We start from the raw sequence: 27,675 nt of genomic DNA on the forward strand, positions 1-27,675 counted from the left end.
AGGTAATGCCAACAATATATACAAATAGACACAGAACCAAACTCCTAATGTCTGAATGCCATATCAGGTGACAGAGTCCCTGCCCATCCTCTCCAACCTGTTAACCATCACCTACTCTGAGAAGCCTTTCCTGGTCCCCCCCACCCACTCAAAAGTCTCCAGTCTCTCCTTAGTATTCCTCACTGTATCCTATTGCATTAAGTCAATTAAGTTAGGCTGCAAGTTATAGAAAACTCAAAAGAACAGAGGCTTAAACAAAATATATGTTTATTCCTCTCTCATATAAAGTACATTGGAAGGTAAGACACTCAAAGCTGGAGGTTAGCTTCACTATTACCAAAGATCTAGATTCAATGGTAAATCTGCTTTGCTGCCACACTATTCTCTCCTCACATGACTTACACCTCAGGTCGAAGTTGGCCACTCCAGCTCCAGCTCCCACATTCCAGACAGCAAAAAAAGAAAAGGAGGCAATAAAGGAATATCCCTTCACCTTCAGGAAACATCTCAGACATTGCACACAGAACTTACTATCTCCCATTGGCTGTAACTTAATCGTAAAGGTTAGCAGAAGGGCAATGTCCCCAACAAAAATTTGAGGTTCTTTTTTGTAAGAAAATAGAGGAACAGCTAGATACTAGAAAGCAGCCTTCTGGTTTCTTCTGCTCCTTCTTGTGAAATGGTTACCACACCGGTTCACCTGTCTTCTCAACCAGATAGCAGGTTTCTTGAAGGAAATAAATAAATACAATAGCATCTCATTCATCTTTCTTTCCCACATTCTAGCCCAGGGCCTGACCAGAGTTACATTCAATAAACGTTTATTAGTCAAGGAGAATTTGAAGCACCTCCAATGTACCAGGCATTCAATAGATGTAATCTCTAGTTCTTAATTAAAATACAAAACAAAAATCAATAGAAGTGTGCTTAAGAAGACCCTGTTTCCACTGCATTTTATAAAAACTAAGAAACAGGCTCAGAAATATTAAGTAACTTACACAAGATCTGAGATCCTGTGAGTGGCAGAGGTTGGACTTAAAGAAAGCATTGCCTGACTCCAAAGTCATACTCTTTCTACTATGTGGGCTCCCGTACATGCTACTTCTAGGGTTTCCTTCCCTGTCACTAATGTGACAGTACCAAGGAGGCAACGTGAGTTTATAAACTTCAGTTTAGTGACTTGTATCATGGCTACTCTGGTGGACAAAATGAATACTAAGAGCAATGCATCCTAGGCTCTTGAAGGGGAAAGGGTGGTACCTCTTTTTTAACCATGAAAACCCTTCCCCATTTGATCTCACACATTACCATTCCTCCCACCATTCCTTCAGTCCAAGTCCTACTCCAGGGGTCAACTGATAAGACCATGTTCTGCCCTGCCTTGATGGCTGCTTACTGCCTTTGCATGGAGTTTTGCTCATCCTCGTATCTCGAGATGAAGAGGGACTCAGTACCTGAACCGACAAGAGTGATGCTTATAGAGTCCATTTTTATCCAAGATTTCTGCCCTACTTAGTGAAACTGATTGCTGTCCTTGGCTCTTGCCATTGCTATGATCACAAAAACAGAGATCCCCTTGGCGTCCAACTCTCCATCTTGATAGGGCCTTAAAATAGCTCACTATCTAAAAATCTCTTCTCTCAAATACATTGATTTATTATATTCTATTTCTATTAATATAACACAAATTATTTTAAGCATATATAACCACATAATTATATCTTTATAAACCCTCTAACCAAATACATTTTATATACTTATTAATTAAACTAATAAAATTCTCAATAAAATTTCATACTTATCTATATTACATATCACATCACACTATTTCTAATGGGGAAATTCTTGGATATATTTAGCATGTGACTATACAACTAGAATTAGTCACAGATCAAGATTAGCATGTAAGATCTTCGGAGGAACAGACTAACTGAATGTCTTCAATGTCTATATTCTCTGGCCCTCTCCTTGCCATACATCATATCAGCTATCACTTATTCCTCAGATCCACATGGAGTAGCAGAGTCTAGCATCAGTGACCCAAGCCCTAGCTCTAAATGTTCATTGGATTATATTCAGCAGCAAATTACATTCTCTACGAAAACATTATTATAGCCTTATGATCAATAATGCTGCGTTCTTTTCCTTCTTTCCAAAATATATCTTTTCAAGAAAACAATTTGACTTAGGAAAAGAAGGTTTTGTTCATGTTTGGGTCCTACATTTTCTGACCAAGCCAGGCGGTAACAAATGACGTTTTAAAATTTTTTTTCTTACCAGATTAGCAAACTGCCCGGCCAAGGGTGAATCTTTCTCATTTTCCTCAGGAAGGGTTTATGGGAGCCCTGCCATCATCTCACCAAACCTTTGATTATAGCCAGCAAGGGCCAAGTCCAAATACGACTGGCATCCCCTAGGCACAGAGTTGAGACACAAATTTCAGGGGGTTTCAAGGACCTGGATTCTGGAATAGATCTGGAAATCCTAAATTTTAAAAGAATTTGAAATCGTGAAAACAGTTATATTTTGACGAAATTCAAGAAGTATGTATCAAGTGCCTACTACATGCTGAGAACAATACTAGGCACCAGAAGCACATAGAGGCGAAGACACACATCACACCCTCAATGGGCTTGCAGATGCAGAGGGAGAGAGAGCTACACATGATTAGCTAATGCAAGTCATCTGACGCCATGTATTCCAATAAGGGCATAAGAATAATAACAAGAATACAAATACAAACAGAAACACAAGAATGGCTAATATTTGCTGAGTGCATACCACGAGCCTAAATGCATTATCTCGTTTATTCCTCATGGCAACCTATAAGGTGTAAGTCAGTACTCTCCATTTTGCAAACAAGGAAATGCTACTGAGATGAAGAGAACAACAAATTCTGCCTTCAGGCATTGAGAGAGGCTTCATGGAGGAAGTAACATTTGTTGGGATCATCAAATCTGGTTCCTGGTATAGCCCCCAGCAGGCAGCGATGGAACTTCATAATAAAGTCACTAATAGAAATTACATACTGGGGGATTTCCGATGCAATTGCTAATGGGGAAACTGCCTATACTAGATGACTAAATATGTTGTTCTGGGTCATTAAAATTGTATTATGCATATGCTGAGGTTGGGATTAGCTAAAACATTATAGAGGGCTGCTAATCTGATCACTAGACCATGTTCGGTAAATTTGTTCAGGGATGAGCCAAAGTTAAAAGTATAAAATCCAGCTGTAAATAAGGAAATAATTGGACTGCCTGCATCAGTTGATGGGAGTCTGTGGCCAGCTGGAAGCTTTTTAAAAATGTATTTTTCATGAAATATTTCATTCATTCAAAAAGTATACCTAGTGAATGGCTAAGGTATAAAGAATGATTAAGTGAGCATCCATATGTCCAAGCCAGCCTAAGAAATAGCAAATTACTAATTCTGACACAGCCCCTGATATCTTTACCCACAAGTTTTTCTTCTTTCCTCCATCCCCACCAAAAACTATGGCTTTTTAAAATACTTTTTTACATATGCACGTAACCCAGAAATATATGCTACTTGTTTTTGTGCATTTGAACTTTATTAAGTAGAATCACACTCTGTGTGTCCTTTTGTGACTTATTTTCTTTACTGCACATTATGTTTGTGGTTCTCATCCATGTTGAAGCATGAAGCTGCATTCAAACATCTTCATCTCTCTATAGCCCACAAATTATTGATCCATTCTCCTGCCAGCAGACATTTGAATAGACATTTGTGTAAACCAGGATGAATATTTTTTTGATTTTTTATTGATTTTTAATTTATTTTGAGAGAGAGGGAGAGAGAATCCCAAACAGTCTCCTCACTGTCAGTGCAGAGCCTGACACAGGCTTCAAATTCACGAACCATGAGATCATGACCTGAGCCGAAATCAACAGTCAAATGCTTAACTGACAGAGCCACCCAGGTGCCCTGAATATTTTTATACATTATGCACATGAGCAAGAATTTATCCACATCCTATACATCAAAGAATGAAATTGTCAGGAGGGAGGAGCCAAGATGGCAGAACAGCATGGAAGTTTTTTGTGTGTCTCGCAACCATGAAATACAGCCAGACCAACACTAAACCATCCTACACATCTAGAAAACTGACTGGAGGCTTAACACAACAATCTGCACAACCTGAACCACAGAATTCAGCAGGTACGCGGCGCGGAGAGGTGAACTTGGGGAGCGAGAAGGAGCAGGAAGGGAGGTGCTTTTGTGAGCGGAGGGAGGAGGGAGACTGGAGGGGGGCGGAGAATATGGGAAAAGCACCCCTCCCCAAAAGCAGCTGGAGAGAAAGTGGAAAATTGGAAACAGCCGCAGGGACTAAACTAAAAAAGGAGAAAGGAGAAAGGAGAGGGTTTAAATTCCAATAAGACTGTAAACAAGGGGAGCTCAAAGGCTGCAACTCCGCAGCTCGATACCTGGTGATGCTCTGGTGGGAAGGGCGAATCCCCAGGAACAGGGTGGGATCTGGGAGGTTCTCGGGCCACATGGGGAAAGCGGTTCTGCTGCTGGAAGGACATTCGGTAGACACTGTTGAAGCCACCTGGTCCCAGCAGACCCTGGAAGGCAGCCACATTCGCTGGTGCTGGGGCAAGGTTGTTGAGGGTGAAGACTGGTGCCAGATGTGTGTTGCGATTTTCCATAATCCCTGAAAAGCTGCTGCTACACTATCTCGTGAAATTTTTCTGGGGTGGGCTGGCACCTGGCCACAGTCTCAGGGCACCAGCGGCAACAGGGTCCAGCAAGCATTCCTGGGTGCAGCCGACATTCAGCCATTGCTCATTCGGCCATTGCTCGGTGAGACCCTCCCGCAGAGGGGCGGAACAGGTCAAAGCCACAGTCCTTCGGAAGTAAGGGGCCGGGGTAAACAGCCGCATCTGAGACAAAACTCGGGAGAGAGGTACTGCCTGCGGCCTGGTCACGGAGAGTGAAAAAGCGGGGAGTGGACAAGAGCTGAAGACAGAGGACAGGTGCACGATCCAGGAGAACAGACTCGGTGGCTGGCGGGGGGGGGGCCACTAGTTTCACCACTCCCGCGCATGCGCATACGCACCTACAAGCCCCGCAACAATCCACCCCAGTAGGCTAGCAGCGCCATCTAGTGGAGAGCGGAGCTGTTACACTGAGCCCCGCCCAACTGGGCCAACTTCGCTCTTCAAACGCACGTCTCACTGCCAGCTTAGTTTATGGACTATAAAGCGCTACATAGACTGACTTCTAGGAAAAAACGAAGCAATTTCAGTCCTACTTCAATCTGTTAGCAGGTTCATCCATTCAATTTTCTTTTTTTTCCTTTTTCTCTTTTAAAATTTTCTTTTTCTTGAATACAGAAAGAGAAAAAATTCATTTTCATTTTCAATTCTTATTGAAAATATTTTTCTTTAATTTTTATTACTATATTTTTTACTTCTGTGTAAATTTTTTCAAATTCTATTTTACTTCCATCATTTTATTTTAGTCTACTTCAGTGTATTCACCTTTTCAAATTTTAAAACAATTTCTTTTTTCTTTCTTTTTCTTTTTTCTCTTTTTCATTTTTTTTCTTTTTCTTGAATGCAGAAAGAAAAAAACTTCATTTTTACTTTCAATCTCTAGTAAAAATATTTTTCTTTAATTTTTATTCCTATTTTTTACTTTTATGTAAAATTTTTTAAAATTCTATTTTACTTCCAGCATTTTATTTTAGTCTACTACAGTGTATTCACTTTTTCAAATTATCAAACGATTTCTTTTTTTTTCTTTTTTTCTTTTTCATTTCTTTTCTTTTTTCTTAAATACAGAAAAAGAAAAAATTCATATTTATTTTTAACTTTTATTAAAAATATTTTTCTTTAATTTTTTTCTACTATATTCTTTACTTTTGTGTATATTTTTTCAAATTCTATTTTACCCCCATCATCTCATTTTAGTCTACTTCAGTGTATTCATTTTTTCAAATTCTCAAATGATTTCCTTTTTTTTCCTTCTTCCCCCCCTTTTTTTCTCTAATCTGTCAAACCACTTTCAACACCCAGACCAAAATACACCTAGGATCTAGCATCATTTATTCGATTTGTGTGTGTGTGTGTGTTTAATTTTTAATTTTAATATATTTTTTAAATTTAATATTTTTTTAATTTTAATTTTTAGTTTCAATTTTTGTACCTCATTAATTCCTTTTCTCCTGTCAAAATAACAAAATGAAGGAATTCACCCCAAAAGAAAGAGCACGAAGAAACGACAGCCAGGGATTTAACCAACACAGATAACAAGCAAGATGTCTGAACCAGAATTTAGAATCACGATAATAAGAATACTAGCTGGTGTCGAAAATAGATTAGAATCCCTTTCTGCAGAGATAAAAGAAGTAAAAAATAGCCAGAATGAAATTAAGAATGCTATAACTGAGCTGCAATCACGGATGGATGCAGCAGTGGTGAGGATGGATGAGGCAGAACAGAGAATCAGCGATAGAGAGGACAAACTTATAGAGAATAATGAAGCAGAAAAAAAGAGGGAGATTAAGGCAAAAGAGCACGATTTGAGAATTAGAGAAATCAGTGACTCATTAAAAAGGAAGAACATCAGAATCATAGGGGTCCCAGAAGAGGAAGAGAGAGAAACAGGGGTAGAAGGGTTATGTGAGCAAATCATAGCAGAAAACTTTCCTAACCTGGGGAAAGACACAGACATCAAAATCCAGGAAGCACAGAGGACCCCTGTTAGATTCAACAAAAACTGACCATCAACAAGGCATATCATAGTCAACTTCACAAAATACTCAGGCAAGGAGAGAATCATGAAAGGGGAAAGGGGAAAAAAGTCCCTAACCTACAAGGGAAGACAGATCAGGTTTGCAGCAGACCTATCCACAGAAACTTGGCAGACCAGAAAGGAGGGGCAGGATATATTCAGTGTGCTGAATCAGCAAAATATGCAGCCAAGAATTCTTTATCCAGCAAGGCTGTCATTCAAAATAGAAGTAGAGATAAAAAGTTTCCCAGACAAACAAAAATTAAAGGAGTTTGTGACCACTTAACCAGCCCTGCAAGAAATTTTAAGGGGGACTCTCTGAGGGGAGAAAAGATGAAAATATATATATATATATATATATATATATATATATATATATATATATATAAATAAATGCCAAAAGCAACAAAGATTAGAAAGGACCAGAGAACACCACCAGAAACTCCAACTCTACAAGCAACATAGTGGCAATAAATTCATGTCTTTCAGTACTCACTCTAAATGTCAATGGATTCAATGCACCAATTAAAAGACATAGGGTAACAGAATGGATAAGAAAACAAGACCCATCTATATGCTGTTTACAAGAGACCCACTTTAGACCTAAAGACACCTTCAGATTGAAAATAAGGTGAAGGAGAACCATCTATCATGCTAATGGTCAACAAAAGAAAGCCGGAGTAGCCATATTTATATAAGACAATCTAGACTTTAAAATAAAGACTGTATCAAGAGATGCAGAAGGGCATTATATCATAATCAAGGGGTCTATCCACCAAGAAGACCTAACAATTGTAAACATTTATGCGCCAAATGTGCAAGCACCCAAATATATAAATCAATTAATCACAAACATAAAGAAACTCATAGATAGTAATACCATAATAGAAGAGACTTCAACACCCCACTCACAGCCATGGACAGATCATCTAATCAAAAAATCAGTGAGGAAACAATGGCTTTGAATGATACACTGGACCAGATGGACTTAACAGATATATTCAGAACATTTCATTCTAAAGCAGCAGAATATACATTCTTCTCCAGTGCACATGGAACTTTCTCCAGAATAGACCATATACTGGGACACAAATCAGTGCTAAGTAAGTATGAAAAGATCGAGATCATGCCATGCATATTTTCAGACCACAACACTACGAAACTCGAAATCAACCACAAGAAAAAATTTGGAAAGGTAACAAATACTTAGAGACTGAAGAACATCCTACTAAAGAATGAATGGGCTAACCAAGCAGTTAAAGAGGAAATTAAAAAGTATATGCAAGTTAATGAAAATGATAACACCACAACCCAAAACCTCTGGGACACAGCAAAGGCGGTCATAGGAGTCAAATATATAGCAATCCAGGCCTTCCTAAAGAAGGAAGAAAGATCTCAGATACACAACCTAACCTTATGCCTTAAGGAGCTGGAAAAAGAACAACAAATAAAGCCCAAAACCAGCAGAAGACAGGAAATAATAAAGATTAGAGCAGAAATTAATGCTATTGAAACTAAAAAAATGGTAGAACAGACCAATGAAACCAGAAGCTGGTTCTTTGAAAGAATTAGCAAAATTGACAAACCACTGCCAGTTTCATCAAAAAGAAAAAGGAAAGGACCCAAATAAATAAAATCAAGAATGAAAGAGGAGAGATCACAACCAACACAGCAGAAATAAAAACAATAATAAGAAAATATTATGAGCAACTGTATGACAATAAAATGGGCAATCTGGAAGAAATGGACAAATTCCTAGAAACATATACACTAATAAAACTGAAACAGGAAGAAATAGAAAATTTGAACAGACCCATAACCAGTAAGGAAATCGAATTAGTAATCAAAAATCTGCCAAAAAACAAGAGTCCTGGGCCAGATGGCTTTCCAGGGGAATTCTGCCAAACATTTAAGGAAGGGTTAACACCTATTCTCTTGAAGCTGTTCCAAAAAATAGAAATGGAAGGAAAACTTCCAAACTCTTTCTATGAAGCCAGCATTACCTTGATTGCAAAACCAGACAGAGACCTCGCTAAAAAGGAGAACTATAGACCAATTTTCCTGATGACCATGGATGCAAAAATCCTCAACAGGATATTAGCCAAACAGACCCAATAATACATTTAAAAAATTATTCACCACGACCAAGTGGGATTTATACCTGGGATGCAGGGCTGGTTCAATGTCCGCAAAACAATTAACGTGATTCATCACATCAATAAAAGGAAGGACAAGAACCATATGACCCTCTCAATAGATGCAGAGAAAGTGTTTGACAAAATACAGCATCCTTTCCTGATAAAAACCCTCAAGAACGTAGGGATAGAAGGAGCATACCTCGAGATCATAAAAGCCATATATGAACAACCCAATGCTAATATCATCCTCAATGGGGAAAAACTGAGAGCTTTCCCCCTAAGGTTAGGAACAAGACAGGGATGTCCACTCTCACCACTGTTATGCAGCATAGTATTGGGAGTCTTAGCCTCCGCAATCAGACAACACAAAGAAATAAAAGGCATCCAAATCGGCCAGGAGGAGGTCAAACTTTCCCTCTTCACAAATGACATGATACCCTATATGGAAAACCCCAAATATTCCACCAAAAAACTGCTAGAATTAATCCATGAATTCAGCAAAGTTGCAGGATATAAAATCAATGCACAGAAATCGGTTGCATTCCTATTCACCAACAATGAAGCGACAGAAAGAGAAATCAAGGAACCGATCCCATTTACAGCTGCACAAAAACCCATAAAATACCTAGGAATAAATCTAACCAAAGAGGTGAAAAATCTATACACTATAGAAAACTATAGAAAGCTTATGAAAGAAATTGAAGAAGACACAAAAAAAATGGAAAAAGATTCCATGCTCCTGGATAGGAAGAACAAATATTGTTAAAATGTCAATACTACCCAAAGCAATCTACATATTCAATGCAATCCCTATCAAAGTAACACCAGCATTCTTCACAGAGCTGGAACAAATAATCCTAAAATTTGTATGCAACCAGAAAAGACCTCGAAGAGCCAAAGCAATCTTGAAAAAGAAAACCAAAGCAGGAGGCATCACAATCCCAGACTTCAAGTTATACTACAAAGCTGTAATCATCAAAATAGTATGACTAGCACAAGAACAGACACTCAGATCAATGGAACAGAATAGAGAACTCATAAATGGATCCACAAATGTATGGCCAACTAATCTTTGACAAAGCAGGAAGGAATATCCAATGGAATAAAGACAGTCTCTTCAGCTGTGGTGTCACACAGCTGTGGTGTCACAGCTGTCAGCTGTGGTGCTGGGAAAACTGGACAGTGACATGCAGAAGAATGAACCTGGACCACTTTCTTACACCATACACAAAAATAAACTCAAAATGGATGAAAGACCTCAATGTAAGACAGGAAGCCATCAAATTCCTCGAGGAGAAAGCAGGCAAAAACCTCTTTGTTCTTGCCCGCAGCAACTTCTTACTCAACACATCTCTGGAGGCAAGGGAAACCAAAGCAAAATGAACTACTGAGACCTCATCAAAATAAAAGCTTCTGCACAGCAAAGGAAACAATCAGCAAAACTAAAAGCAACTGACAGAATGGGAGACGATATTTGCAAATGACACATCAGATAAAGGGGTAGTATCCAAAATCTAGAAATAACTTATCAAACTCAACACCCAAAAAACAAATAATCCAGTGAAGAAATGGGCAAAAGACATGAATAGGCACTTTTCCAAAGAAGACATCCAGATGGCCAACAGACACATGAAAAAATGCTCAACATCACTCATCATCAGGGAAATACAAATTAAAACCACAATGAGATACCACCTCACAGCTGTCAGAATGGCTAACATGAACAACTCAGGCAACAACAGGTGTTGGCGAGGATGAGGAGAAAGATCTCTTTTGCGTTGTTGGTGGGAATGCAAGCTGGTGCAGCCACCCTGGAAAACAGAAAAATAAAAATAGAACTAAAAAAAGAAAAAATCAAAAAACTAAAAATAGAACTACCTTACGACCCAGCAATTGCACTACTAGGCACTTATCCATGGGATACAGGTGTGCTGTTTCGAAGGGACACATGCACCCCCATGTACATAGCAGCACTATCAACAATAGTCAAAGTATGGAAAGAGCCCAAATGTCCACTGATGGATGTATGGAGAAAGAAGATGCGGTATATATATATATATATATATATATATATATATATATATACACACACACACACACATACATACAATGGAGTATTACTTGGCAATCAAAAAGAATGAAATCTTGCCATTTGCCACTACATGGATGGAACTGGAGGGTATTATGCTAAGTGAAATTAGTCAGAGAAAGGCAAAAATCATATGACTTCACTCATATAAGGACTTTAAGAGACAAAACAGATGAACATAAGGGAAGGTAAACAAAAATAATATAAAAACAGGGAAGTGGAAAAACAGTAGAGACTCATAAATATGGAGAACAAACTGAGGGTTGCTGGAGGGGTTTTGGGATGGGGGATGGGCTAAATGGGTAAGGGGCTCTAAGGAATATGCTCCTGAAATCATTGTTACACTATATGCTAACTAATTTGGATGTAAATTTTAAAAAATAAAAAATTAAAATTAAAAAAAAAGAATGAAATTGTTAGTTAATAGGATATGTTTTGTTCAAGTTTAAAAAATAATGGCAAAGAATGTTCCAAAGTGGTTGTACTGATTTACACTCTCACATTCTCATCAAGACTAATGTGGTCCAACTTTGTCAGTATAATGGGTGTAAGACACAATTCGTTGTAGTTTTGATTGGATTTCTCTGGTTACTAATTAGGCTAAATATTTTCATATATTTACCAGCATCAGGGATGTTTGTGCTATAGAAGGTCTTTTTCATCTCCTTTGCCAATTTTCTTTGAGGTTTTCTTTTTCTCTGCCTACAATAAACAAAAAAATGTTATGTTCACATAATCAAATTTACTGCCTTTTCTTTCATAGCTTGTATTTTGTGTGAATTGTTTAAACATACTTCCCTACCTGAGGTAAAAGATTTTATCCTATATTCTCTTTTAGAAGCTTTAAAATTTCTTTCACTTCTCAACTTTCAATTCACCTGAACTAGGTTTGTTTAGAATATGCAGCAGAGATCCAATGTTATTTGTTTCCACGGGGATAGTTAATTGTCCCCCCTTGGTCTGCAATGTGGGCTCTGTAAAGTCATGTTTGCATCCAGGCGGCTCTGTTCCTGGCTCTTCATTCTGTTTAGGTGATCCCTTTGTGTAGCCATCCAGTGAACTAACGGAAAGCATGATAACAAATCCTTATAGCTGGTGGGTCAAGTTCCCCTACATTTTTCTTTTTTCAAGCTGTTGTTGGCTGTTTGTTCATCCTTTCCTCTTTCAGTATGCACTTAGATGCTATCTATCAAGTTTCATCAAGAATTCAATTGCTATGTTAACAGATCAAGTATGGAAAACCTGATCACCTTGTCTAGAAACATGTCATGTCTCCATTTATTTAGCTCTTCTTTCATGTCTTTCAGTAAAATTGTGTGCTTTTCCACATAAAAGGCAGACATCTTTTGTGACATCTCTTTCTTGGTAGCATAGTTTTTGTTATTTTAAACTGTATTTTAATTAAATTTAACAACACTTTATAACTTTTGGTTGCTATTGTGTGGCTACACAACTGGTCTTATATCTAGCAATCTTGTTAAATTCTCATGATGTGTGTGAGTGTGTGTGTGTGTGTGTGTGTGTACATGTACATAAATTAGGTCCTTCACTTGGACAATTTTCATGTCATCTCTTAATAATTAGTTTTGTTTATTTCTGTCCAATTTTGGTAACTTTTATTTCTTTTTCTTACCTTCAATGGCTAGAGCCTCCACTACAATGCTGGATAAAAGCTATAACACTTGGCTTCAAAAAAATGAGATAAAGTAATAACCTTCTTGGACAGGAGCCATGTTAACACTCTTGATTCACTCCATTGTTAGCGTGTGAGCTGATGGAGTGAGACACAGCTATACTCTGCTCTTCCGGGTGGCAACTGGCCCCTCCTGGGTGGTCATGCAGGGACCCAAGGAGATGATTGTACAAGTGGGCTCTGCTTTCTGAGGAGGGAGGTACTATTTCCAGGGCAACAACTTCTAGTCTTTGGCCTAGAATCAGCCCTTTGACCATATCTCCCTGGAGCCCACCTCCTTGAATAAAATCTTCATCTCTTAAGCAGCCATGACACTTGTCTGTGTTCTCTTACTTCAATTACCTTGAAAAGTGAGGCAACATTTCCGTCACAAAGTGAGCAGTAGCAGGTCCCAGGCGAAGGGATTGTCAGTCCTCCAGAGGACCAAATTTGCATTAGGTACTAATACATTTGATTATCTTGCTAGCCCCAGATGTGTCACCTTTATCACCTAAGTAACCAAGTGAATGTGCTTACGCCTTTCGGCATGCAGTCTCTTGCCTTTCCTTCTAAATCCCTATTAGACAAATTGGAATTTCAGCAGCCAGTGACAGATTTTGTTCTACGTTACTTTTTTCTGGCTTATTAGAGTGAAATTGAGCATTGCAGTTGAAACTCTAGTCGGTATATAATTTATTGCATAAACTGGGACGCTGGGAATGAAGAGGGTGCTAAATAGATAAGATGCTTGAACACAGGTATAAACCGGAACTCTCCGAAAAACCCGGGGGAGCTAACCATGTGGCTATCCCCCTTTCAGAGTGCCATCCCTTTCTCCCGCTCCTCTCCCCCACCATGTTTCCTCCTGTCGTGTCTCATCCCTCATTCCGATGTCCCTCAGCTCTACCCATCCACCATCCAACCTGCCAGTCCACACCGAACTGTGAAGCCACAGTGAGGTATGGCTTAAGTACCGAAGGAAAAGTGATTTGAAAGAAACTCTGACTGACCTCAAATGTTAGGTTCTGATCCTCTGTAGTGTTGCAGATAAGGTTCTAATCTTCTCATCTGTGCTCTTCTTTCCAAATTACATTATCCAAATTTCCTGTTACAGTGGCTGGCGTACATTACTTAACGCCCACACACACACACGCGCGCACACACACACACACACATAACATAAATGATGCATTTGTTCTTGATCAGGGCAATTTGCTGTAAACAGCACCACATCAAGTTGCTCTTGGGGATGTGTTTTGTGCTTTATTGGTGACACTCAGAGGAAAGCATTTCAGTTATTTTTCAAAGAGCATTTAAATGGGCTTCCAGCTTATTCCACCAACCTGACAGGCCTGCCGGGCAGCTCGTCTCCAAATGCCTCTGCCACAAGCCAGCATCATTCTACACAAGAGTTATCACTTATTAATTGCATTTTAATTGGCTTCAACTATTACCAGCTAATAGAAAGAGGTGAACATCAAGTGCTGTAGGTATGCACTTGAAAGAGAGTGGAGCAGGAACTACTCCAACTGAAGAACGGGCTCCTCTGAAACAGATAATAGAAGTTCGACAGGCTGCATTTCCTGATACTTCAAATAGTCTCCTAATGGTCTCCAGTTTTACATTTGCATAAGAAATTTAAAAATTTCTGTATGAAGAAAGATGGACCTAAAGAGCTGGATTCAAGACCACCACTGTGTCTAGTCTTGCAGATACACGGAGAATGAGAAGTTCATAAAATAGCAAATGATAATGATAATTAACATTTATTGAATTCCTACCATATGCCAAGTTCTTATCATCTCAAGAGCTTAACAGTTATTATCTCATTTAATCTTCATGCCCCTGTGATGTAGGTACTATTGTAATCTCCATTTCACAGATGGAAAAAACTGAAAACCTTGCTTGAGGTCATACATAGAGTGGTAGAATTGGGCTTGGATTCCAGAGCTACTGCCCTTATGCCCCAGTACACAGTACATCTTGCTGTACGCATGTGTTAACTCCCAAACCTCTGATACTTGCCTTCAGAATCTCCTGCCATTCTGCAGATTCACTCAGCATGCCTAAGACATGATTTTACCCATGCCCCACGACTATAATAAGATGCAAACTTATTTACTCATCCACACATCGATTCATCCACCAAAAATATATACCACAACAGCTATTAAAAGAAGGGAGTCTCACTTTCAGACTGTGATAATAAAGGAGATTTCACAGGTGATGCTACAGTCGACCTATTTCTCCTAAAAGTGAGAACAGTAATCTTTCCAAGTTAGAAGAAATAGAAAGTGACAAGAGGCAGAGATTGGAAAGCATTAAGATTGCTTAGGAAATATGGTGGTTCAATGTGGACACAGCATAACGTACCGTTATAGAGAATTCATGTGGGAAGGTGGGTTAGGCCTGATCATAGAAGTTATCAGATTAATCCAGGCAGCCACACACATCCCAGAAAGACTTGAAGTCAGGAACCATGACATTCATCTTTGTGACCCTCTTTCACATACAGGGCATTGCATGGTGTCTAGCTCATTATAGACACTTATAAATATGCTAAACCTACAAAAGAATAAAGTGTCAGTTTTCCCAAAGCAATATCCCTTTTTAAAAAACATAGATCAAAACCTTAAATGAAAGGAAGTGCATTCAAGTGGTGTAGTGGGGCTCACAAAGAAGATAGAAAAGAATTTAAGGAGTTAGCAGCATCTCACCAGAATTCCTAAAATTGCACGATCTAATAATAACTAACATTTTTTGTGCTTATGCTATGTGCCAGCCAGTGTGCTCACTGTTAGATTTAGCATCTCATTCAACTCCACAAGCCTTGTGAATATATACAATTATTATGCCCAGTGTCCTTTCGAGGATATTGGGGGTCATTAGTAGTATTTATCATGTTAAACTAAAATTAGTATGTAATCAGAAATTGTAGAAACCTCTGATTTGGGATTCTTCTAAGTCTGACCACTCTTCAAGCCTTGGCAACATTGGAAACCTTTTCTTGCATGAATATACACATAGTCAATATCCCCACTTTTTAGGGGAACAAGGCTTGTTATTAGGATATAATTAGTCTTGTCTTGATTTATCAGGGTTTTCAGGCAATGCTATGCTTGCTTTTGAATTACTATTACCCAAATTACTGTTACATTTTTAGCTTCCTTATTTTTACTTCTATGTTTGTGAGGTAATAATTCTAAAATCAGTAATGACTTTTGGGGGGCCTTCTTCTCCAATTTTTGGTTACCACAGAGTATTTTTTCTTACACTAGAGAGTGGGAATGGGTAAGATAAATGGATCAAGGAATCTTTTGTTCCACCTAAGCAGTTGTCAAAAAAAAAAAAAAAAAAAACTTACCTAGAAGAAGAATGCTAAGTAAATGTCACTCCCCCCTTTCCTCATGGCTGACATCTCTAATCAGATACAGCACTCAGTCCCACTGAGCTAAGATGCAGCTTCAGAATCCTTCTTAACCTAGCCATTTCAGAAAGCATGTGGGCAAAGGAGTCAAATCCTATTTGCAATCTAGAGCTATACTCTAATCTTTGATTGAAAAAAAAAAATTCAACATCATTACTTGGTTTAAATTATTGTTTTGGGGGGCGCCTGGGTGGTGCAGTCGGTTAAGCGTCCGACTTCAGCCAGGTCACGATCTCGCGGTCCGTCAGTTCGAGCCCCGCGTCGGGCTCTGGGCTGATGGCTCAGAGCCTGGAGCCTGTTTCCGATTCTGTGTCTCCCTCTCTCTCTGCCCCTCCCCCGTTCATGCTCTGTCTCTCTCTGTCCCAAAAATAAATAAATGTTGAAAAAAAATAAAAAAAATAAATTATTGTTTTGGCATGCACACTTTGGACTATCCAACATGATCAACATCATCACCCACATAGCCATGTTTAGGCATCATGCAAAGGGCTTTAGACATTGTCTCATTCAGTTCTCCCAACAACCATATGAGGCAAGGACAACTAATCCCTACTTTATGATAGTTTCAAGTGTCAAAAGTGAATATTTCCAAGCTACTGACTTGATAGTTCCCAGATCCTGACAACTAATGGAATCTGTGTCCTTGGACAGAGGAAGGTGTTCCTAGAAGAATATTCTAGAAAATCTTCAAACAGCAAATATATAAGTGATCCTGAAGAAATGTGAATGCAGGTGCAATGAACAAAATATATTTGTAAAAGATAAGGAGGCTGTGTGGTGGAAGTTTTTCAAGGCAGACAAGGTTAGAGCCTCCAGATATAATATAGATAAAGAATGGAAATACTATGCAAGAGTGTGCATTATGTCAGAGAATGCGACAGATACTTTCATCAGATTTAATCTCCACAACTGGGAGGTGAGTATTATTATCCTGTTCTACAAAGAAGAGAAATAATAATTAGCAATATTAAACTACCTTTCAAAAGTCTCACCACCAGGGATTCAAACCAGGTCTCCTGAATCCAAAGCCTACATTTAGCACTAGCCAAGGTCTGTGACAGACTCAAGAACCAGATGGAAGCAACGTTTAGGGTTAGTATTGAGAAAAAAAAAAAACAGAATTATTCACACTGTCTTATCCAATACCTTTTTGTTTTAAGCAAACATTTCCTTTCTCTACTGGGCAAACTCTTTTTCCTTTCTCATCCAAAGTACAGGTGCCATTTACTCCATTGTATTGTTATCAGACAAATCATGCTAGGGATTATTTCTGTTCAAGACTTGCCAGTGAAAATGCATCAGGAAATGTCACCCTTCCATTTCTCATCTTAAAGACAACAACATTAAATAAGCACCAAAATTCATTGAGGTAAACCTGTCCATGCTAAGCACAAAAGTACACAGTCTTCAGGATGAATTACTGCAGCATTTAAGCTTTTTGAGTCAGGTGGCCAACTTTGCCAAATTATTAATGTGTTGGGTGTTTTTATTTTGCCTCAGAAAGAGACCATTGAGAAGGAAGTTCTCACTCTCACCTCCTTAGTATCTTAAATTTAAATCAGGTGTTTTGTGGCTCAGATTTTTTTCCTGGTATTTTGAAAGCAGTCTGAGGTTTGAGACTTTGTATCCATTTTTTTTCTTCTTGTGCTTCATTAAAAACATACTTTCCTATTAGTCCACTGACCAGTGGGCAGCTCCCCAAATTAACTATGCTTTCTTATCTTCCCCATCCCCCTAGGAAAATAACGTTGGCTGAAGTTCATTGAAATCTCACTTTGTTGATGTTACAGACATTGCAGGGAAGTGGAAGTCCACTATGAGAATCAGGATAGGGAATCTGTTGATTTTCTGACGGCTCACTTTGACTAACTAAAAGAAATTGAGTGGAAATACCTTTATTTTCATAAAATATTTCTCTAGAGGCACCTGGGTGGCTTGGTTGGTTGAGCACGGACTCTTGATTTCGGCTCAGGTCATGATCCCAACCAGGGGCATGGGATTGAGCCCCCCATCTGGCTCTGTGCTGAGCATGGAGCCTGCTTACAATGCTCTCTCTCCCTCTGCCTGTCTCCCCAGCTCATGTTCTCTCTCTGTCTTAAAAAAAAAATCTCTAAATGGAGTACAACTTATACAGCAATAAAAAGGTTATAAATTCCTCCCTTAACAAGCAAATGAGATATATAATAATTTAAGATTTTTTTAATGATTATTTATTTTTGAGAGAGAGAGAAAGAGAAAGACAGAGCAAAAGCCAGGGGGAGGGTAGAGAAAGAGGGAGACACAGAATCCGAAGCAGGCTCCAGGCTCTGAGCTGTCAGCACAGAGCCCGATGCAGGGCTTGAACCCACAAACCGTGAGTTCATGACTTGAGCCAAAGTCGGAAGCTTTCTTTTATATATATTTAAAGACTATATTGCAGGATTTTATTTTAGTATCATAGTTAAAATAATAAAGACCAGTATTCTCAGAATTATTTTTCAAGTCTTCCATTTTATGTCATGTATAATAAGGCTCAAAATTAGGAGCTCAAATGTAATAACTAGACATAAACATAATTACCCAAATTCTTACCCCTAAATAAATACATTTTTTAACTTTTTTCTTGTCACAAGAGCAATACACGCTTTTTGGAAAAGTTTTGCTAAAAACAAAGTAAAAAATAAAATTCACCCATAGTCTACCATCCAGAGTTAAGCTCTGATAATATTTTAATGTAGATATTGCTGTCTTTCATCTTTTCATATGAATTAATATATAATGTATTCATTGGATGTGGGCAAAGGAAACCTAACTGAAGAAATTAATGCAAAAGGGGGAGATTTACAATAAGGATAGTAGGATGTGTCCCTGAATTTACAAGAAGGTCTTAGCAACAGACTAAAACACTGCAGGGAATTGGGAAACTCTGTTCTTTCCACCCTTCATCTCTGTTTCCTCATCCTGTGGCACAAAATGGCAAGTACCACCATCGTGTGATTTTTAAATCTTCTCTATGCAAGTGAGCAGCCAGACTGAGACTGGACATTCTGGGTCACAATCCCAAAGCTCCCTGGGAAAGGAATAAGGGTTCTTTAAAGAACCCACCCTGATCCAGCCAGCCATGGATGGGGCATGCTTACATTCCACAAACATGGCTGCTTTCATCCTACCAGAACGTTCGAGTTGAAGAGGGGCAGTAACCAGAAGTGAGGAATCACAGTAAGCCAGCAAGACAGCCACAGATGTCCACTAGGAGTATTTTTAATATTTTTTTTATTTTGCAAAAGTGGAAATAAACCATACATATTGTTTTATAACTACCCCTTCTCAGTTGATAACTGTTGGCTAATATTTAAATGGGCTTCTTTTATTCCCCCTTTATTTTGGTTATTGATCAGACTTTCTCTGCATGTGTATTTCCCTGATACAGTGCATCCCAATCTCTCACGTTATGGCACACACACAAGGAAAATAGTACTTTTGCTGCATAATCAGTAAACTGGAGGAAATATAAAGGCATCTATATAGGGCTTGGTGTAAAATATATTTTCTTTATATTATAAAATTATGATTAAAATGTAAAATGGTAAAAGAGTAAAATTGAAGAACACATTGAATATTGAATATGTATAAAGCTTCCAAATAAAATATTCTCAAGGTGTTTAATAAAAATTTGAATGTGCTTTCAATTTTATTTGTATTATATTTTATGCTTGACATAACTACACCAAATTCCTGGTGAAGAATTTTTCAGGGTACCTGGGTGGCTCAGGCAGTTGAGTGTCTGACTCTTGATTTTGACTCAGGTTATGGTCCCAGGTTGTAGGATCGAGGCCTGCATGTGGCTCCAGGAGCCTGCTTAAAATTCTCTCTCTCCCTCTGCCCTTCTCCACATTCTCTCTTTCTCTCTCTCTCTCAAATTAAAAGAAGAAAAGAATTTTTCATGATGATATTTTCAAATTTTTTTTTTTTTTAGTTTCTTTAGTTATTTTTGAGGGATGGGGAGAGGCAGAAAGTGAGGGAAAGAGAATCCCAAGCAGGCTCCCTGCTGTCAGTGTGAGGTCACAACCTGAGCCAAAATCAAGAGTCAGAGGATACTTAACTGACTGAGTCATCCAGGCACCTCTCAAATTCTGAATAGGCACCATCAATAAGAAACTTGGTTTGCACAAGTTAGTGATTTAAAAAATTAAAGCAATTTTACAATTATACAAAAATGTACACATTCAAATTATATTTAAAGAAACTAGGCTCTTCCTTTTTCTTTTATGCATTAATGTAATATTCAAATTGATTATGATGATATGAATGGATTTTGAATCCATTGAATTTCTTTCATATTAAGTATTTCAAAATAATATATATAATATATACAACATACACATATACACTATATATATTATATACATATATATATATATGGCAATGCTCTAATTTTCGGGATAAGGATGTATTCTTGGACAGGCCATCCTGAAGCTAGCTAAGTTGCTACTAAAGAGGCACTCTGCCACAAATGGACAGAGGCTTCAGATATGTGTACATGTGGAAACAGGAAGTCTCTGCACTGGACCAACCTCACCTGGAGCTACTACAGAACCCCCCAACATTATCTTGTGAACACTGTAGCTGCCGAAAGAGATATGCAGGTGCTACGAGTGAGTCCCTGCCCTGGCTCTGCACAGCAGAGTGAGCAGAATGCAAATGAGATGACACACTGCCAGCCTGTGGGGATGAAGGAGCACACTATCTGACCACTCCAGCCTTCAAGGGGCCCTGGAGGAGGCAGCTGCAGGTTAAACCTTAGCCCCAGGCCTGCCCAGCCACACAGTCAGAGATCATTATCTCATGGCTCGCCTGTAACCCACCCATAGCACCTTGGCAAAAGTTGTGATCTAATGGAAGTTTTCTTCATCTTATTCTACGAGTACGGTGGTTTTCAAGTTTCTGTCTGTGAACTGCAGTGTTTTGCCGCATGGCCTCGGGGCCCTTGTGAGGGTGAAAGTGCAGCCCAGGGCTTAGAGCCCTGGGTTGTGGCTCAACCACAGCAGTCTTCACTGGTACCTCTTTCATAGTCAGGTGCGTGGGTAGGGGCGTAGGGAGAGGGGAGGATTTCAGCCGCTGGGAAAAAAGAGGGTTTAACCTACTAGATTGGTATTCATCTTTAAAATGTTTTAAAAACATATATAAGGATACATATTTGTATCAACATCAAGCATGTAACAGTGTAAAATGTAACCTCTTGTAAAATGTGAAATTCTACCCTGCTCTTTACCACTGAGTTTTTGTTAAAATAATCTAGGATTTTAGATCTCAATCTTTTTAATACACTTTGACATTACCTATCTACTCTTTCCCTTTATTTTTGACATTTGCAGTAACTTTCATAACTATATTAGCAACAGTAATCTAAATTTAATGCTATTTCATTGGTTCTATCTTCCACTACATTTTCTTTTATAAATCTTCCTGATTTATAAATGTTTTATTGTGATTAATTTCTTGGTTCACTGGAGCACTTATTCAATAGTTTTTTTCAGGATAGGTGCACTAAGAATACGCTTTCTGAAGTCTTGCACTTTAGAGATTGTTTTCCTCTATCTTCCCATATGAAGGCTGATGGGGCTGTGTTTAGAATTCCGGGAATACAATATTTTGCCCCTTGACTTTATATGGACAATGTCCATTGTTTTCTGCCAGTGTGTTTTTTTTTTTTTTTTTTTTGAGAGAGAGAGAGAGAGTGAGTGCAGGCACATGGGTGTATGAGAGCAGAGGGAGGAGCAGAGAGAGAGGGAGAGAGAGAATCCCAAGCAGGCTCCATGCCCAGCAAGGGACCCAATGTGGGCCTCAATCTCACAACCTTGAGATCATGACCTGAGCTGAAATCAATAGTCATAGGCTTAAATGACTAAGCCACCCAGGCAACCTCAGTGTTCATTTTTCAAGAGGAATTCTGATGCCAATTACTTTCCTTTATAATGAACCTGTTTCATTGCATTGAGAAATCATTAAATTAAAAAAAACTTTGCCCTAATATCCAATCAATTTGATTATGTCAACTCTAAGAGTCAAGTTTTTTTCTCCACTTAAAAATATTTTTCTTTTACTATTTCTTTGATTGTTACTTCCCTCTACCAACTGTATCCTCTCCTAAAAGTATTTCATTTATACAACATCAGCTCACTTAGATCATGTCACGTGTCTCTTTGCTCTCATTGTTTTTATTCTTTTATCCCTTTTCCCCTAGCATCTTGGGACAATTTATCAAGCTTACTTTTTTACTCATTAATTCCGTTCTCTCCTGTGGTCAATTCATTGTCTGCTTCTTCTCTTGCAGGAATTCAGAGATGAGTTTTTCTTTTTTTTTTTAATTCTTAAAAAATGTTTATTTTTGAGAGAGGCAGAGACAGAGTGCAAGCTGGGGAGGGGCAGAGAGAGAGGGAGACACAAAATCCGAAGCAGGCTCCAGGCTCTGAGCTGTCTGCACAGAGCCCAATGCAGGGCTTGAACCCACGAACTGTGAGACCATGACCTGAGCCAAAGTCTGACGCTCAACTGACTGAGCCACCCAGGCACCCCCAGAGTTGATGTTTTTCATCTCCAAGAAATAGTTTTTTACTTTCATACCCTTCCTTTTTCAGGACTGCCTGCTTTTTCATCATGAATGATCCTTCTTCCCATAATTCAAAGGGCAGCATTTGCCCTGGTTCATTAGCATGCACACTGTCTTTGAGCTGCTATACCTTCTCACACATCCAGCAAGTATTCTCTGTTTGCCCAGCACTGAGAGGTCAGGCAGATTCTGTCACAGAGAATATGGGTCCCTGATCAAATATTTCAGGCTCCAATAGAAAAGGAGAGCATTTAGATTTACTGCAGTTTCATTTTGCAAGACTAGAAGTCTGGCCGACCCTCAGGGAAATTGGAGGAAGCTGCAGCCCCAGGTTCATCACTTCAGGGAGCCTCATCCCTGTGTGAGCGGTTCTTTCCCATGTGTTTCATGGCATCCAGGAAGTTAGCTGCGGCTCTTGCATCCCTTCTCTAACTGGCACAATGGCCTTTATTAGGCGTGTGCACAACTTACCATCTGATCCAATTACAAACTCTGAGTGAGTACTATGAGGGGACTGATCTCCTCATTTCTAAGTGGAGATGCTGATACTCACCTGTTGGCAGTGTTGTAAGGGTTGCATGAAGATTCTCTCTCTCTCTCTCTCTCTCTCTCTCACACACACACACACACACACACACACACACACACACACTCATGTGCCACATCACCTACACTGCTGGGTAGGTGGGTAAGTCAGAGGTTGTAAGTCAGAGGTTGTAGATTTCCATGTCATCTCCTCCTCTTTTTTTTAAGTTTATTTATTTATTTTGACAGAGAGACAGAGAGAGAGATTGGGGGAGGGGCAGAGAAGGAGAGGGAGTGAGAGAATCCCAAGCAGGCTCTGCACCATCAGCACAGAGCCCGATGCAGGGCTCAAACTCACGAACCGTGAGATCATGATCTGAGCCAAAACCAGGAGTCTGATGCTTAACCAGCTGAGCCATGCAGGAGCCCTTCATCTCCTCGTCTTTAGCCACACATGGGATCTTCCTGCCCACACAGCAGTTTCAAAGCTGGATAGCTCTTCCCTCTGTCTAGACTCACCATCTTTTCCAATTATGTTAATTTGTTCTTTTTGGGGGGAATTTGGAAGAAGGAATAAGTTTTTACCCCAATCCAAAAGTACCTGGCACAAAGTCAGTTCTTAATTTAGGTCTATTGAATGAAAGACTATCTGTAGCATCAACTCTTCTCAATTCTAAAACTTTGCTGTTTATAAGTGTGAGGAAGTGACCTAATGTCACCTCTAGAATGTCAAGGCTTACTAAAAGCAGTTTTATCACAGCTGGCAGCAGCTGACAGCAATCAAAGTCCAATTAGTCAATGAGAATGTCAGAGAATGATTTTAGACTCCTTTAGGGCTGGGAGTTGGAAAGGCAATCGGTCAGTTGTATTAGACAAGAGGCTTGGAAATTTACTGAAGAGTTTTTAAAAGAGTTGGAACACCTAAATGAACATATCCTAATCAAAGTTAGACTGAGCAGCTAAAATCTGTTCAAAGGCTTTTAGAGCTTTAGCACTGAGCTAATTTTAATCACCATCTTTAGATAAGAAAGAAATAAGCAGGTCACTTTGGTACATTTAGAAATTCTATGGGAGTTTCGAGACTGAGAGTAGAGAGGTGGAATACTGAGTCTAAACCTTCCCCCTCATACCAAAATTGTAGAAGCCCAACTAGCTCTCCACACCATGAGGCCAGTAGCCCTTTGCAGTTTCTGGAATAAGTTCAAAAGAATATCAAATTTGAAAAAATAGAATGGAATTCATTTTGGAGCAACCAAACTAATCCTTCTTTAATGATTACAAACATCATGCATCCAAGATAAAAACAAATCTCAAAATGGCAAGAGTCGAACTACATAAACAAGCTAAGAGGATCTGAAGTACAAGAAAATAAAAGTAAAAATTCGGCCCATGATGAGGTTCCATCCTAGTGGATTTAGTTACATGTGGTACCAAGAGAACTTGGTCAGATAAGTTCAAAGCCCTGGCTGTCCGTGACAATTTGCCAAGCAATCTCAAGTGGAGGCTGCATCCTAAAGACAACAAAGCCACCCCTACCCTACCCTAAATGAGAGCATTGAACTCTTCTATGTTAAGCCATTATGATTTGAGGATTTATTTATTACTGCAGTATAGTCTATCTTTATCAGTTAGCTTTCACTAAGTTATGCCCAAAATACCAGGGTGGTTGTAGATTGGCTGTCTCTCTGGTTTATGTGTCTTCTTCCTTCAGAGTGAAGAGGCAGCCCCTATCTGGAGCACTGTTGTTCTCATGACAGAGCAAGAAAGCCGGTGGAACCACATGATGGCTCTTAGACCTCCATGAAGTGGCACACAACATTTCTGTCCCCAGTTCATTGCCCAAAGAAAGTCACATGGTTAAGCCTTGCTACAAATGAAGCAGAGAATTAAAATCTCTTCACAGGGAGGGCAGCATATAATTGGAAACAATAATACAATCTCTTACACTTCCCTATGCTGACTAATACACATATTGGGAACAAGAGCAATGAGCTGTCACCAAATAAAAAAGCAAAAACAAACAAACAAAACCTATAACACATGGCACTGAGGTGTTTAGAAAAGTGTTATGTAAAGTCAGAGAGATGGAGATCCATGTCACGTAATCGGTAAAACCATCTCCTGAGGTAACACGGGGAGCAGATAATGTGCCCACTGAACAAGAATCCTTAGAGGGAGGGGTAGGGAAATTGCAATTTAATTTCATGTTTGATATTTCTGGCTGTACTTGGGAATATTATAAGACAATATTTCAGGGGGGGGGAATGGGCAATTCCAAGCAGAAATGTAGTAGAGAGTCTAGAAATGTGGGATCTTGCAGGACTGAAAAAACTGCTTCCAGACCCCGAGTGGTAAAAGATGAGATGTAAAAGCAACCTCGAATGAGAAATGAGCTACAAAGAAGCCTTAGTCTTTGGCTTGGTAGCAGAACTACCTACTCAGCCTGATACACCCATCCATCCAACTCGGGCCTGTTATATGAAAGATAAACTTCTATCTTATTTAAGCTTGAACGTGTTGGGCTCCCTTTGCTAGAGCAGCTCAACTTCCATCCTAGCACACAACCACAAAGTCACTCCGAGCACCACTGCTTCCAAGATTGAGCTGCATCGATGATGCCTTGGAGGCCAGAACAATTGTCCAGACTTGTTTGACAATTGAGTAACTTCTAACTTAACGTTGAGTAACTTCTGTTCACTCAGTCTCTGTAATAACCAGAAGAGGGGATCTAATCTGTTTCCTTCCTATTATGAAGTGTTACTCTTGGGCAAATGTCAAAGAATGCGAAGGCCTGCAGGAAATTATAACCTGGCATAGAATTTATGTTGAATTTAAAGACAGATGTAGATGCAGTGTTGAATTTAGGTACTGACATTCTTCAGTTTGGTTCCTTAAACATTGATTGCAAACCAGAGAGATTGACAGATGCCCAGTTTTCACCCTCAAGAAAGTTACAGTTGATTAAGAGAAATGTGTCAGTGTGCATAAAGTTGTGACACAGAGTAATAGATCCTACTGCAGAGGAAAGAAAGCATGGGGTGCTGTGGGAGCACAGATGTGAGATGCCTGCTTGGCTGGAGACAAGGGCTTAGGGCAGATTTTGCAGAGGAGAAGATGCCTCAGCAGAGTGTTAAAATGAAGGAATTATCCCTGCAAAGGGAAAAGAAGTCATGTTCTAGGCAAAGAGAGGTTGGGTAGCCTACAGTTATGTACCCTGCTGAAGTTTGGTGGGGTTCAGCGGGGGGCTCTACAACAGAAAGGAGAGAAAAAACAGTGGGAGGCAGGTAGTTGTCTCTTTCACAGACTGAAAATACAATAATCCACTGTCCTGTGCATCCTTGCAATAAATCCACTTATCAAAGGTAATCTGGAAGAGTTAGTTCCTTAACTAAAAAAGTGTGACCAGTACATGTGTAGGCCCTCAACAAGTGCTTCTTAATTAAACTGGTGGAACAAAGGAGTGCTTCCTCTTTATGTGAGCAGAGTGACTACAGAGCACCTGTGAGTATCCATGAGGGACCCGGAGGAAGTTGAGAGCTGATGTCCATATAGAAACAAAAGTCTCTTAGATGCCAGGTGGACTGGACTTACTTAGCAGAGAGAAGTCAAAAACCACTCACATTGAAAAGTAACAGACATTTTTCTCTCACTGCATTACTGAAGATTAAAAGCCAAGGTGACTCAGTCAGTTGAGCTTCTGACTCTTGACATCTGCTCAGGTCATGATCTCATGGTCGTTGTCTCACAGTCATGAGATGGAACCCCACATTGGGCTCTGAGCTGGGCACAGAGCCTACTTGAGATTCTCTCTCTTCCTCCTCCTCTTCCTCTGGCCCTCCCCAGCTCCCTCGTGCGCTCTCTCTCTCTCTCTCTCAAAAAACAAAACAAAACAAAACAAAACAAAACACAACAAAACAAAAAAACCAGTCGTGGTGAAGGTGATGGGGAAGGTGGGGTTTATCTTCCCTTGCACTCTGTATGAGCCTACACAGGGAAAACACTATGAGAATAGGCAAGACGGAGGGGAACCTTTCTTCTAGATACAGGTTGTTTTAAGAAAAACCAGAGAGGAAATGTACAGTTAAGACTATTTTCTTAGTGGATTATCTAAATAATTCAGCCAATAGATTTTCTTGCTTGATGCACAGGATTCAGTTAAAAAGGTGCCAACCAGCATTTTATTCAATATCTGTAAGAATTTGGAAATGAATGACTAAATTGGTTTGGATCTCAAGAGTGATTTAAATAAAAGTTAAAAAAAAAAACCAGTAAGTCTTCCATCAGTATTTACACACGTTAAGTGAAAACGCACTCAACTAAATGAAAACTAAGTTGGTAACCTATGTTATCAGAACAATCTCTCCTTAACAGCTCCTATCCTGAGGGATAGATAACCTGGAACAGCTTCACCCTTCCACGGGCATCACAAGTGTCACAGAATATGCAATAAGGTACATTTGCAGTGTCATTTTA

Source organism: Acinonyx jubatus, chromosome C1 (assembly GCF_027475565.1).
Source record: "Acinonyx jubatus isolate Ajub_Pintada_27869175 chromosome C1, VMU_Ajub_asm_v1.0, whole genome shotgun sequence".
NCBI classification, from domain to species: domain Eukaryota; kingdom Metazoa; phylum Chordata; class Mammalia; order Carnivora; family Felidae; genus Acinonyx; species Acinonyx jubatus.